Source organism: Arvicanthis niloticus, chromosome 6 (genome assembly GCF_011762505.2).
Source record: "Arvicanthis niloticus isolate mArvNil1 chromosome 6, mArvNil1.pat.X, whole genome shotgun sequence".
NCBI lineage: Eukaryota > Metazoa > Chordata > Mammalia > Rodentia > Muridae > Arvicanthis > Arvicanthis niloticus.
In genome coordinates this window covers 44,937,207-44,953,285 of record NC_047663.1, presented here as the reverse complement: position 1 = coordinate 44,953,285, position 16,079 = coordinate 44,937,207, and positions in this window count along the sequence as shown.

Below are 16,079 nucleotides of genomic sequence, written 5' to 3'. Positions count from 1 at the left end.
GTCTTTGCTAACTCGGTTTCTTTCTTAGGTCTCCCATAAACACAGTCTTGTCTGGGCATGTGAATTGGGCATCAGGTAACAATTCCTACGTACCCACTTCCCTCAGTAGTGTCTGCTTGTCTATTGCTTTCGAGTCCCCAGTATTTCAGGAGCACCTCAGCTGGAGATAACCATGTGTCCCTCCCTGATGGCTCATATGAACAGATCCATCAGGATTTGCCTTGTAGCCTTTGTCTCAAGGAGGGGAGTACGGCTATATTCCTCAGCTCTTGCTTTTGTAACACCAAACGGATCCCGTGTATCTCCATGCCCCACAGCCTCGAAAGCCAGACCATGAATGGCTCCTTCATGGCTTGTGTGAAAGTCTTTCTTAGTGAGTGCAGAAGGGTTGGCTCAGCGGTTAAAAAGCTCTTGTTCTTGCAAAGGGCCCAAGTTCAATCCCTGTCACCCACATGGATGCTCATCATGGCACCGTGGCACCTCCGTGGGCATCAGGAATGCATGTGATGTACAGACATACACGCAGACAAAAACACTCATATATATGAAATAATTTTTAAGAAATCTAAAAAGAAAAGTTTAGCTGGGTGGTTCAAGGCTAGCCTGGTCTACAGAGCAAATTCAGAACAGCCAGGGCTACAAAAAAGCAAAACAAAAACAAAACCTGTCTTGACAAAACCGAAAAAGGTAAGAAAGTCTTTCCTTCACTCCAGCAGCTCTGATGCCAGATGTTCTGGTACCATGATCTGCACCAGACCATTGACCTCCATCAGCATGCTACCCCACATATCTTTTCTCTACATTAAAGGTCAGGCCTGAGGTGTGTCTTCTGTCACTGTGGGTTATTCTCCTTGCCTTGTCCCAAGGATTCCATGCTTTGTGGTCCCGGGACAGACTCTATATTATTGGTCTCCTTTGGGACCCTTCCCTTATTGGCCCCCTTAGCCATGAAAAATAGAAGAACAACGCCTCCATTTCTCCCTCTCTTTTATCCAATTACCTGCTAAGTCCAAGGCCAATACTGAGGACATCAGACCTATGTCCCTATATCATCCCTTACTTAATGCCTCACTATCCCCTGCATGTTTTAGATCCTTGCCACTACCCCTACAAACCCTATAGGGACAGTCTACCATGTCAAAATGTCCTCAAAATTACCCCACCCCTCTTCACTCAATGTCCCTTCAGTTGTTTGTTTCATTTCCCACATCGGGGACACCAACATCCTTCCTAAACTCATCTGAAAGTTTTGTTGGATCCCGGCAGCTACATGCCAAGTGTTGCTCGAATCCCTTTCCACAGGGAGACAGAAGAATCATCTACTCCTCTGCCCAAGGTTCTGTTGACAAGCCCAGGTACACCTTCACCAAAGTTCACTCTGTGGAACCAAGGAGTTTTATTGGTCTTACTTATAAATCAATGGGTGGGATGTTACTTACAGGTCTGTGAGTGCTTCATCCTCAAAAGGCCACAATAGAAAGTCTTTATCTAGCAAGAAAAATAGCATTCTGTAGCTGCCCAGATGGAGCCTCCTCTCCTAGTCCTGTCCTCCTTATGTCCTCTCACCTGTCCCTCAAGACCACATTCTGTGTACTGAATTAAGACAGAATCGCATACAGCTGGTTGATGGGGGCAGCTGGATACTCTGGTGAGGGTTCCATGACCCAAACAGAACTCTCTTATGGGGGAAGGTAAACGGACAACAGGCTCAGCTGAGGTGGTGTTTTGTGAGAAGACCCAGTGAAACAAATGGCAGTTTGACTTGGGGGTTAATACTGTACAACGGCCATCTTCATCTCAGCCTGCTTTATCGTGTATTACACACACTCACACATGCTTACAAAATAAAAGTCATTCGAAAAGTTTTTTAGTACCCAAGACCTGAACTAACAGAGGGGATAAAATACCTTCACACTCGGACCATTCCTGTGATAATAATTATACTATTATTATTATATTGTTATAATTATATTATTATAATTAATTACAGCTGCTAGAACTTGACAGTCACAGATAGAAGGTGACTGAATTTTACAAGCTAAGTAACTAATCCTATAGGGCTATGGGCAGAAAAGACCTGTCTCTTATAATAGGAATAGCTACTCCTGTACAGAGAAATTCCAACCTAAATTACAGTAAAGGTCCATGCCAGAGCATAACAGAGTGATGTTTACTGTCCAGAAGAGAAGTTAGTATGATCCAACAGTTCTATACCAACTAAGTTTCCACTTACATATAAAGGTAAAGAAAACACAACAAAAAGCCAGATATAACATGTACCTATGATCCCAGTACTGTGGAGTCAGAGACAGGAGGATCCCTGGGCCTGCTGGCTAGCCAATCTAGCCAAATCAGTGATACACAACTTCAATGAGATCAAAAAATAAGACAGAAACATCTAGCTTTGCACTGTGTGTGCTCACACGTGTGTGCACTTTTTTTTTTTTAAAAAGGTTATTTATTTATTTTATGTAAATGATCACACTGTAGCTGTTTTCAGACCAGAAAAGGGCATCAAATCTCATTACAGATAGTTCTGAGCCACCATGTGGTTGCTGGGAATTGAACTCAGGACCTCTGGAAAAGCAATTAGTGCTCTTAACCACTGAGCCATAACTCTTAACTCTAAAGCCCCTGCCATTTTTAAAAAATCAGTTTCAAACATGTATAAGTTTATACTGAAACACTTTTTGAAGTCTAGCCAATAAAGAAATCCCAGGATGAAACTAAAGGATACAGAAAATATAGCCCATCATGAAATCTCAAACCATGTTAGTCTAAAACTAGGGCAAACCAATTACAGATAACAATTGGGACCCACAGAGTTACACAAGAAAGATTATCTGCTAAGCAAACTGAGGTGGATTTCTGTGTGAGGTGGCTCAGTATGGAGCCTTAAAACCTAGGGAGAGAAAGGAGACAGTCACTTAATAGAATGGTTCAGCATGAGGGAGCACCAGAGCCTGTCCCCATTCCTGCACTGGAGGGATGTTCCAGGGAAGAAAGTGGGAGCCTGTGCCAGGGTTGGGGGGTCAGCGGGAGATGTGAAGCAGTAACGGTGGCTCAGAGTAGTGTCAGAGTCTGAGTCAGACTAGGAGAGTGTCCATGCGTGAAGGTGGTATTGTCAGAGCCTGGGCAGGAGAAGTCTTGGAAGGCAACATAAAAAGGTTGTTTTGTTTTGTGCTTTGTTTTGTTTTTATGAGCTGAGTGGGTATTGGCTAGCCTCAGTGAGGCCCTGGGTCCAATCTCTATCACTGCATTTTTTTTTTTGTTTCTGCTATTTATTTTTCATTTTTCTTAAACTATATGATTAATTTTAAAATTATGACTTGGTCTGAAAATGAAGCTCAGTCAGAAGAGTCCTTTCCTGCATGAAGCAGGTATGGTGGCACAGACCTGCAACCCCAGGACTAGAGAGGCCAGGGCTGGAGGATCCAAAGTTCAAGGTCATCCTCTACTTCACAGTGAGTTCGAATCCAGCAATCCAGCCAAAGTTACAGGAGACTCTTTCTAAATTAAAAATAAAAAACATTTTAACCTACCAGATACTTTTTTCTCCTTGATATTACAGATAACTACCTGGGGAAAAACAATGTTAAAATATATCTAAGGTCCTGTTTGATACACATATGTAGAAATGCAAGGTATGTCACGTTAATTGTCTTGCTTTCCTTGTACATAATTTTAGGTGTGCCAGCATAGAGATTTGTTATAATTTCAGAAGCATTTCAAAACAACTCCAAGGATATAGAAGACAGATTGTACATATAGAACCTGAGACCTCCTAGACCACCTCAGCTTATCATGTCAAGTCACCTTGTCCTTGCTGCTCCAAGTAGACATGCAAAGCTTAGTCACCATGTGGACTTTCAGAGTTTCATGGTTGAATGTTGGAACCAACTTTTAAATTCATTTGATTTCACACTTGTTATCATCTTTTTTTTTTTTTGTGGTGTGAGGCATCAAACCCAAGGCCTATACATGCTAGACAAGCACCCTACCCGATAAGCCACATCCCTAGCCCCTCATCAGCCTTTCAAGCTATCTTGCCACGAGCACACAGATGAGGCTTCTGGCTGCCCAAGCTCAGGTTGCTTCATTTCCTGTCTTCTGAGAAGCCCCAGTTGCAAAAGCTATTGCTGGGGAAGCTGGTGCCAAATTAAAGACACGCACATTAGAATCTAGATACAGGATAGCCAGAAGTGCACTTACTAAATGCATTAGGCAAGTAGAATGACCTATTTCTCTTCTGCAAGGGAGGCCTCTCTGGTCTTCAGTCTTCCTGTAGCTGAATGTGGGGCGTTTTTATATGCTTTTCTTCTATACCTAATAAGAGCAGGTTCTACGACATGAAAAGAAAGATATATTGGGTCAGAATAATGGTTCGATGGGCTCAGAGTTTTCTTTTAAAAAAAAGAATTATTTATTTATTTTATGTATATAAGTTCATTGTAGCCATATTCAGACACACCAAAAGAGGGCATCTGATTGCTTTACAGATGGTTGTGAGCCACCATGTGGTTGCTGGGAATTGAACTCAGGAGCTCTGGAAGAACAGTCAGTGCTGAGCCATCTCTCCAGCCCCCAGGCTCAGAGTTTTTAATCGGAGGTAGTACCGTCAATTCATTTTGTATCTGTAGTAGTCCCAAACTCTGATCCAAAGTGGAGATGATTGGAAAGATTTTCTTTTTTAAATTATTAATCTTTGATCAAAAACCCAAAACAGTATAATAATGTGAACAAACATATCCAGGTGTATAGTCAGGGTTCTTAGAGTAACAGAACTCAGAATAAATCTCTCTCAGAACCACTGCTGGCCAGGCCAGAAGGGGAAAGCAGAGGCCAGGATGGGCAGGATTCTGCTTAGGTTGGGAGCGAAGTGACAGACCATCGGGAGAAGAGAGAAGACCTTCTTCAGGAGCTGTTAGTGTGGTGGCTCTTTTAGTTGAAGGCTTTCCCCGGGGCGATCTCTAATGAAGCAGTTCTCTGAGATGATCTTTATTTGTTCATATTGCCTTATTTGGGGGGTGGAATCGGATGCCTACGCTTAATTTGGTGTGAACCAGGGATTATATAATTTGGGGGAAGGGCTTGAGCACATCTAGGAAGGGAAGGTCATTGGTTGAAGGCTAGGGCTATTGAGATGCCTCATGTCATGGAGATGCATTCCAGGTGCTGTGCTACTGGGACTGAGTGCCTGTGGTCACCTCAGCTGGGGGTCATGGCTGCAAGCATTAGAGGCAGGGAGGGAGCAGCCCCACTCTTGCCATCTCAGATCCCTGAGATTACTGGAGTTGTTTGGGCTCACTCCACCTCACCAGTTCTTATGCCCGTCTGGTGGCACTGTCCATGTGCCCCACAGGATTATAGGCCTATGCCACCACCCTTGGCTTCAATGTATTTCTGTGCTCCTATTATGTATAATTGGAAAATGAAATAAAACATGCCATTCACAATGACATCAAAACAAATAAGATGTTTAGGAATAAGTTTAACAAAAGCAGTGCAAGATGTTTACGTTAAAAAGCTACGAGACCCAAAAAAAAAAAAAAAAAAAAAAAAAAAAAAAAAACCAAACCAAACCAAACAAACAAACAAGCCGGGCGGTGGTGGCGTACGCCTTTAATCCCAGCACTTGGGAGGCAGAGGCAGGCGGATTTCTGAGTTCGAAGCCAGCCTGGTCTACAGAGTGAGTTCCAGTACAGCCAGGGCTACACAGAGAAACACTGTCTCGAAAAACCAAAAAAAAAAAAAAAAAGCTATGAGACTTCATTGAAAGGAACTGAGAACCAAATAGACAGAAAGGCTTTCCATGCTCGTGGATCTGATGACTAGATAGCGTTAGGATCTCACAACCCCAGATTTCTATGTATCCAATGCAATTCAAAGCAGTAGCAGCAGATTTTTTTTTTTTTCCCTCTGTAGTGAGAATTTCTGTTTCTTTAAAAACCCAGTTATGTTATATGAATATGTTTTTGCTTTAATCCCAAGTTTGGGATATGGGACTGCTTCAGTTGCCCAAAGCCGATAACTATGATTGTCTTGTGCTCTAGGAGGGATGTGGTTTTTGCCAGTTGCCAATAGTTTATGTTTGGAATTCTGAGGACTCTTGAGAGGTATAAATGTAAGAGCTCTGAGAGAGCACTGGGAAATGCTGGCAAGTGCTGCTTCCTGCTGCTGCTTTTCCTGTTGACAGATTGCTGGTTGGAGATACCCTGACAAGAGACTGGACTTGCCTGAAGGAACCCGATGACCCTCATCAGTAGGAAGTAGTCTAAATAGGGCTATACCTCCTTTTCCCTCTAACTTTTCTCTCCTACTTAGTGTTGGGGGATGTGTGTGTGTGTATGGAAGAGTGGAAGATAATAGAACCAAATAAAGTAGCCTTAAAAAGTAGGCCAACAGAGGCTGGAGAGATAGCTCAGCAGTTAAGAGCACTGAGTGGTCCTGAGTTCAATTCCCAGCAACCACATGGTGGCTCACACCATCTGTAACAGGATCCGATGCCCTCTCCTGGTGTGTCTGAAGACAGCTACAGTGTACTCATATACGTAAAATAAATAAATCTTTTTTAAAAAGAATTATAAAAAAATAGGCCAACATTCCTCTTGTTCTTTTCAGAAACTGGTGAGTTGCTCCTAACATTTATAGAGAAATGTGAGACTCAGAATAGCCAAAACTATCTAGAAAATGTAAAAACTTATGAAACCTGTTAGAAAGTTTAGGTAACTCTAAGAGAGTCTCATTCCCCAGTACTCCATCCATACATGAAGTGTGGCGGTACATGCATTTAGTTCCATCGTTCAGGAGGTGGAAGCAGGAGAATCAGAAGTTTAAGGTCACCCTCAGCCACATGGCAAGTTTGCGGTCAGCATGGGATACATTAATCCTAGGGGAGAAATATTATTTAAAAAGATATTTTTAAAAGATAGTATTATAAAGCTAGATATTAACAGGATGGAACTGAGTGTCCAGAAAGCCCTCTCAGTTCCTTTCAACTGATTTTCAACAAGGGTGTTATAATCACCAGGGGCAATGGTTCTCAACATTCCTAATGCTTCAACCCTGACCTTTTAATATAGTTCCTCCTGTTGCAGTCACACCAAGCATAAAATTATTTTCATTGCTACTTTATAATTTTGCATACATATAATTATATATAATGATCATAATGTCAATATCTGGTGCACAGGATATCTGATATGCCATCCCTGTGAGTGATCTTTTAACTCCCCAAAGCAGGTTGAGAAACACTGACCAGGGAAAAGACTTGTCTTTTTAACAAATAAATGGTGCTCTGTCAAGTAGATGGTAACTTCCAGAATAATGAATTTGCACCATCTCATGGTATATACAACCCAATGTATCATGGTTCTTACACCATAAAACTCTCAGAACAAAACATAAGAATAATCTTTATGATGTTGAATGAGGGAATAATGTCTTAGATATGTCATCAGAAACACAAGTAACAAAAAACATCCAAGTAGAGTTGCACATACCCATCATCACAGGCTGTGGGAAGTAGAATGGTCAGGAGTTCAAGGTCTTCCTCAGCAGCACGTCTAAGGCCAACCTGGACTGCATGGATCCTTGACTCGAAATGAGAAACAAAACACCAGCGTTGGGAGGAACATGGCTCAGTGATAAGAATACTTTAGAATCCCAGAACCTACATAAAAATCCAGGAATGGCCTTGTGCCTCAACAGAAGGCTGTGAGGGTGGAAACAAGTCACACACCACATACACACAAATCCATAAAAAAAAAAAAAAAAAAAAAAAAAAACCAGCTGGAGCTACAGGTGGTTATGAAGCACCCGACAAGGTTTAGAACAGTCCTCTGGAAGCCATATGTGCTCTTAACCGCTGAGCCATCTCTCTAGAATCCCTTCCCTTAAAAAAAAAATGTCATATGGGCTGGGTGGCACATGCCCTTAATCCCAGAAGGCAGGCAGGTGGATCTCTTAGCAGGACTTTTGGCTACTTTGTGGGTTCCCTTTTCTTCCATCTTTCTCCACCCCTCTTCTTCCAACCTTTGAACTGTCTAAACACTAGGTAGGAGAGGAAAAAAAGGACAGAGGGGATAATATCATCAGACTACCTCCTATTGATTAGGGGCATCAGGTTCCTTGGGGCAAGTTTAATCTTCGCCATCGGGAAAGTTAAGTTCTTTTCGCCTCTGGTACATGACTAGTTAAACCTCATCCAACCACTAGCTGGCCAACCAGCTCCAATCAGTAGACTGAGTAGAGAAGAGCTGCCAACAGCCAGTCTCTGACAGTTCAGGTGAGCATTATCTAACCTACTGAGGGAACAAGACCGCCTGGAAAGAGAATATTTCTTCTGTTTGAGCTGTACCATCCACCTTTTCTTTGTTTGTACCCAAGCTCTTCTGTTTCTCAGGTCTTTGGACTCAGAATGAGTCACTGCACCAGGTTTCCTGAGCTTCAGCTTGCAGGTAGCAGGTGGTGGGGACTCCTTGGCCTTTGTGGTGATACGAGCAAATCCCTAGAAGTCTCATGACAGACAGATTGACAGGTACATAGATTGAGTCTATTGGTTCTATACTGAGAATATTGGTTCCATTTCTCTGGAGAACTCTGACAGATACAGTGGGTTCACAATTTTCTCATCCCTATTTCTGAATATATTGTTAATTTTTTCATTTATATAGGAATATAAAGTTACCCATCTCTTTCTTTTCCTTTGCTTCTTATTTATTTATCTTTTGCTGAGGATAAAACTCAGGTCTCACATGACCTAAGCACTTGTTTTTCTACTGAGCTGTACCCCCAGAGGCCATTCACAGGTGTTTTTTATTGTTTTGGTTTCTCTTGGTTTGTTTTACTGTCATTTTTAAACAAACCACAGGGACTAGTCTAGTGTTGAAATGCTTTTTTCCTCCTAGAGCAAGATCTCGCTTTCCAAATGGATGAGTTTTTTATCTAATGGACTTGGTAGACATAGAAACCATCAGAACATCACTCAAACAAGACTGCAAATCAGCCTATTGTTAAAATGGCATATGTCTGTTTACAAAGTTGACAGGACTAATGTGTGATGAGAGAGCAAACAGAAGTCTTTTGTGATGGGCTAAACTGTTGCACAAGTTAGACAGCACACAAAGTGAAAGCCCAGGACAATGTACAGGCATAAACAAACCCAGTTCCTCTACTCTTACACAACAACCACAGGAAGAAAGACTTTGTGACTAAATGTTGGGGTTTTCTCCCACAGGCACTAAGCAAGCAATCCTGCCTGCAACAGTTATCCTCTGGTTCTGTTGCATCCTGATTCTGGTCTGAGTCCACAGGCTCAGTTCCCCAGACTGTTATCCTCACCCAGTTCAGAGCCTAGCTGTGCCCTAGGCTGTTTCTTTTGTGCTTTTGACTTACAGGCTTTAAGCCAGGGTTCCTACAACCTGGTTCTCAACTTCTGTTAGTCTGCTGGAGTGACTCATAGAATTCAGAGGAACATTTAGGATTGCTGGTTCATTACAAAAGAACCTATCAGACATCTTGATATGTTGGCTAACGCTCATGATCTCAGCGCTTGGGAGGCAGGAACACTACCGTGAGCTGGAAGTTGACTTGGGCTACATAATGAGTTCCATGCCAGTGGTTACAGAGAGTCTGCCTCAAGAACAAATGAATAGGGATGGGGAAAATGGCTTGGTGGTTAAAAGCACTCACTGCTCTTGCAGAGGACCAGGGTTTGGTTCTCAGCACCCACAATGCAGCTGTAACTCCAGCTCCAAAGGATCGTGGCTTCTGAGAGCACCTGCACCCACATGCATGTGTGTCCACATAATTAAAAAATAATAAAAATAAATATTTAAAACAAAAAAATACATACAAATAAAAATGAAGGAGCCGCTAAAGTGGCTTGTCCTAGTCCCCTGCATAGAGATAAGGCACTGTCTGCCAAGTCACACAAGCTGAGTTCAAGCCTAAGGACTCACAACGTAGAAGGAGAGAACCAGCTTCAGCAAGTGGTCCTCTCTGACTGTTTGGGCACACACCCAAACATGTGTGCAAATAAGTAAATAATAGGACACCAGTGAAGAATATTAGAAAGGCTGCTGGTGTCACTCAGTGGTACAGCGCTGGCCTAGCATGACCAAAGTTTGGGTTCAATCCCCAGCACCATAAAGCAAAACAAAAATGAAGAAACCAAAGGTTCCTGCTAAATAACATCACATCAAAATGGGAGTTAAAGCACAGAGAAAGGGATACAGAGTCTCCATTACCCTCTCCACTCCTCAGAATCTCCATGTTGGTCAGCCAGTTGGAAGTTCTCCAAACCCTGTCCTGAGGGGGTGGGGGTTTATGGAGGCATGTTGTACCTCAATACTAAGGTTGTAGTCTACCATGTCAGGATAGCTTTCCTGAGCTTGGCACAAAATGGAGGACTCCCTTTTCATAGTAGAGCCTTCCTTTTCTCCACCTAGTCTAGGGAGCCCTGTCCTAATCTTCTACCTGAGGAATGTCATGTAATCCTTAGTGAAATTACAGGTTCAACTTCCTAGAATGCCTCTCCATGCAATGAGGTATCCCCAGAACCTTAAACCCCAGAACCTCTTCCCAATATATATATATAGCCCCCGATTCACCCCAAATAAAGGCATGTGCACAAGCTAAGACTGTCTCAGAGAGGTGTTTCGTTGAAGATCATCGGAGAAGGCTTTTGTCTAAAAGAGCTGTACATGAAGATCCTCAGAGAAGGCCTTCTCCACCACTACCCCACTGCCCCTGCATTCACTCCCAGCTGGACTGGGATCCTATAAATCCCTCGGATTCCACACTCCACTTCATCCTTTCAGCTTGGTATACAACTGTGTCTGGATACCCTGAGGGGGGAGAAATGGAGGAATTGGAACCACAGCTGGACGCCAACAGGCATAGCACAGAGACATCTATACAAGGCCAGTAGAGTTAATGATCAACTTAACTTCCAGCCACTGTCCCAGTCTCCTGCATAGAGATTGAGAAGGGGGGCTGGTAAGTCCCAGCCTTCTAGTCACACCTGGGTCCAGACCAGCCATCATCCTGCAAGAATCTAGAGGCTGACAACCACCATCATCTCATTAACATATAAGAAGCTCATCACTTTGAAGATTCCAAAAATTTTAGGAACTGCTATATCAGCAGACAGAGAAAAACCACGTAGATATTGCACAGTATCGCAGAAAAGTAATTACTAGTATGTGTGTGTTCTAGAGATGTTTCTTACCACAGACTGGTGCTGAGTAGCAACCAGCATCTGGCAAGTGTGTGCAACCCACATGTGGAAAATCCTGCAAGAACTTTTTTTTTTTTTTTTCATTTTATTATTGAAGTCTTGTGCTCTGGGATAAGGGACTTTTTATCTATAGCAATTGTTTTATGAGAAACAATACCTATGGAATCTTCACCATAATATTAAAAAATTATAAAAATAAAATATAAAAAATATAAATGTAAAAATATATTTAAATATAAAAATATAAAAATGTTTGAGGGTGGGTGTTTTGCCTGCATGTGTATCTGTGAATCATATGCATACCTAGAAGCACAACTAAACGTTCTATGAAGAGACCTGTTAGCTGTTAGGGCAGCAGCACAAATTCTTTTTAAATAACGGAAGAAAGTAAGCTGGGCCTGACATCACAGCCTATCTGGAAGGCTGAGGCAAGAGGACCACAAGTTAAAAAAGTTTTCTTAAGGCTGGCAATTTATCATGAGCCTGTGCCAAAACAAAAGGTGAGACTGGATGTCGTGGTTCAGGCCTGTAATGTAGCACTGAGGAGCTGGAGGCTGGAAGATTAGCAGTTCAAGTTCACCTCAGATTACAAAACAATGCTGAAGCCAGCCTGGGCTACCTGAGACTCTGTTTCAAAAACCAATCAATAAGTGAACAGAGCGTGTTTGTTGGAAGAGGGGAGCTATAGCCGAGTGGAAGAACACTGGTTTAGCATATGTGAAGGCCTAGATTCAATCCCCAGGACCTCAAAATAATGAAATAAAATGTAAAATGCTATGATGTATAGTTTTCAATCATTGAAACTCTTTTTCATTTCTTTTTGGTTTGGCTATGTTGACCAGTCTGGCCTTGAACTCACAGCCTTTGCTTCCTGAGTGCTAAAGATATGCACTACCACACAGGAGCAATCATTGGCGTTCCTTTTAAATTTTTATGTATGAGTGTTTACCTGCATATATGTCGGTGCACCTTGTGTGTGCAGTGCCTGTGGAGGCCAGAAGAGGGCATTGGATCCCCTGGGACTGGCCTTACAGATGGTTTTCAGCTGCCACGAGGGTGCTGGGAATGGAATCCCAGTCCTCTGAAGGAGCAGTCACTACTCTTAGCCAATGAGCCATCTCTCCCCGCCCATCACTGATACCCTTAGTGCCTATTTGTATTTCACTACCCTCAAGTGGATATCTTCAAGTTTTGCCTTCTTCACATCTGGCACGACAAATTTCACGAGATGATGAGAAGAGACAACAACAATTACAAATAGGTTATATCAAAACTTATTTGTCGGAGGGTTGGGGGTGGGGGTGATGGAGACTGCAGGCAGCAAGTGAACTCGATGTGAGACAGACTTCCTCAGGACAAGCTTCATTGAGGAATTCCGTTTCATTGTTAGGAAGGCTATTTAACCTTTGGGTGGTGACTTGTATATCATTGGTCCAGGCCAAGGTGTTAGGGATGCCTCATTTGCATAAGGGGAAATTCCAGGTGCTGGGAGACATGACTTTATTAAGGGGAAAGGAAGTTGAACTTGGCTACCAGGCTACATGACCTCCTCTGGTGCGTCAAAGATGAGGACATGGGTGTATGTATGCGGGACATGAGGACGATCCTACTCCTGTTGATCTCAGGACACGATTTCTGGGATTTGGACATGCCTTGTTCCTCCTCTTGCTCCAGGCCTGCTTCCCACAGCTCCACGGCTCCTCTGGCCGACAAATGGGTAAGTGCATAACAATGTATTTGATAGTGAAAGTGTGAAATTTTTTTTTTTTTTTTTTTTTTTTTTGGTTTTTCGAGACAGGGTTTCTCTGTGTAGTCCTGGCTGTCCTGGAACTCACTCTGTAGACCAGGCTGGCCTCGAACTCAGAAATCCGCCTGCCTCTGCCCCTGCCCCTGCCCCTGCCCCTGCCCCTGCCCCTGCCCCTGCCCCTGCCCCTGCCCCTGCCCCTGCCCCTGCCCCTGCCCCTGCCCCTGCCCCTGCCCCTGCCCCTGCCCCTGCCCCTGCCCCTGCCCCTGCCCCTGCAATTAAAGGCGTGTGCCACCACCGCCCGGCGAAAGTGTAAAATTTAATGTGAAGCTACATAGCTGATGTCCTGGTTCACTTGGCCAGCTTGACACAGCCTAGAGTGCTGAAAGTCTCAACTGAGTAATTGTCTAGATCAGATAGACCTGTGGGCATATCTGTAGGGCTTGTCTTAATTATTAATTGATGCAGGAGGGTCTAGCCCACTGTGGGCAGCCCTAGCCCTAGAAACCTAGTTAAGCATGAATCTATGAGAGCTAACCAGGAAGCAGTACCCATCTATTGTTTCTGCTTCAAGTTTTTGCCCTGCTGTCCCTCAGTGATGGATTTGAGATCCAGGAGAGAAAGCCAAATAAATCCTTCCCTTCCCCAAGTAATGTTTTAGCACAGAAACAAAAGGAAACTAGTTGAGTGGTGTGGCTCTTTTAGTGGGTCAGATCTTAGTCTGCTGTTCCTCCTTCTTGTGGCAGGGATCAAGTTGCCATGTCACAAGCTACCTTGTCTACACTTGTATGCAATGAAAAATGAAATTGCATTTCTAAAGCTACTTTTCAATATTTTTTGTATTACATCCCAATGTAATATAATAGTAATTAATGGTCTGGCTTTCTTCATTTACATCCAAACACTAAATTTATTCACTTCAAATCTAGCAAGGTCATAGCCTAAGCTATGAGACACAGAAATATTGACAGGGTCCCACTGACAATGGATAAAAACTCAAGATGGGCAGATGGCTGTGTGGGGCAATGGGCAGAGAGCTGGATGCCGTTGCTGAGCCACAGTGATGAATAAGGGGCTCCTGAGTCTGTGCAGAATACATCCAGACTTGAAATTCTCAGCACAAAGGATATTTATTACCTGAGAGGGGTAGGTGGGGGTGCCAGTGGGTGTCTGCCTCTGAATCTGACAAAGACAGCAGCAAGTGTTTCTACAGGAGTTGGTTTTTAAGGAGGAAAAAGGGAAGTCAATGTTCGGATGAGTTGTTAAGTCCTAATTGGACCTGTTAGCCAGTGTAGCTAAAGTATGAATTTTGATTACTGAACCTTGGTGTTGTAGTCAGGCATAAGGAAGCGACCAAATAAGGAAACAGACCTTGGGAGCTGGCTTTAGGAATCTAATCTAGTAGTTTAGCAAGTGAGGGGTCAATACCTTCCAGCACCATTGTACACATTGTTTACAATGTTTGGGCCCATTAAAGAGCCTTTTGATGAGGTTGGGTCAAAGACAGGGCAAAGGCTGGTCCTCAAAGTTTTGATGTGTGGAGCCCCTTGGGAGGCTGTTGCTCCTTTAAGTATTGCAAGGGCCTGAGATCCACAGAGTATGTACCTTTAAGAACAAAGAGTGGGAGGGGCCAGGCATGAGGAAATACAAATAAAACACAAGAGATGCTTTTCTACTTCTAGAAGTAGGCGGAGAAAGAATACAAACAAGAGGTCTGTATTGAGGCACCAATACAGTGTTTGTATTGTGCACACAGTGCTAGCCAGGGGCTCTTGGAAAACAAAGGCCCTGCCTAATTTCTTTTCTCTGATCCACGAGTCAGGACTTTCTTTGGTGGAAAACACATTCAGGCTTACGCCAGGGCTTTGTTGGCCTCCCAACCTCCTTTTCATGGCATGCCAAGGACAAGCTTAGATGGCATTTGCAGAGTTCAACAATAGCAGGGGTGAACGTAAGGTGCCTACCATTTTCTTAGGTCCAAAGAATTTTATTTATTTTTATTTATTTATTTATATTTATTTATTTATTTTGGTTTTTCGAGACAGGGTTTCTCTGTGTAGCTCTGGCTGTCCTGGAACTCACTCTGTAGACCAGGCTAGCCTCGAACTCAGAAATCCGCCTGCCTCTGCCTCCCAAGTGCTGGGATTAAAGGCGTGTGCCACCACCGCCCGGCCCAAAGAATTTTTATTGTAAGATGCAAGTTCTGGTTTGTGAAAGAGGTAGGAAACCACTTTGGGTAACAGGAGACTGTTAGCAAAAATCCGAGCTTTTAAAAGTTATATTTAAAAACTCTGTGTGTGTGTGTGTGTGTGTGTGTGTGTGTGTGTGTGTGTATGTGTGTGTGTGTGTGTGTGTGTGTGTGTAGCACGTGTGTTGTGTGGAAAAATAGGGGTCAGAGAAGTTGGTTCTTAACTTCTATGATGTAGATCCCAGGGACCAACTCAGGTCACCAGTCTTGGTTGCAGGTACCTTTACTCTCTGATCCATCTTCTTGACCCTTTAAAACAAACAAACAAACAAACAAACAAACAAACAAACAGGGCCTTCCACATGCTAGGCCAATGCTCTACTGCTAAGCTATGTATCCAGGCCCTGGGCTGAGGGCATATATGTTTTCCAGATGTCTCTGAACTCTACTTAATGCAGTGCTGAGAACTGAAACCCAGGACCTCATGCATGCCAGAGAAATGCTCTACCACTGAACCCCAGCCCCAGCCCTAACACTTGACCTTAATTTCATAAACTAGCAAAGGCTCTGTCCATTATCTTCCATCTGCTCTTTCTTGAGAGATGCCAGCCCAAAAATGGCTCTAGTCCACACTCCATTCCCACTGGCCATTGTTATAAAATGTCTCCTCTAATCATGCAGAGGAACTCTGGCCCAGAAGTGATCCCTGGGGGATGTTCAGTGTAGAGTGAAAGGGCGTGGGCCCTTGAGTCAGGCGGAGTGGCTCAGAAATCAAAAATCTTAATGTAAGATTCCAGAGATATCATCTGTAGTTGTGTTAGAAGAAACAAAGGTATAAACAGCATCACAGAGAACTAATAAACCTTGGCAGAACCTTGAAGCAGTTGGGGACCTAAGACGGAAAT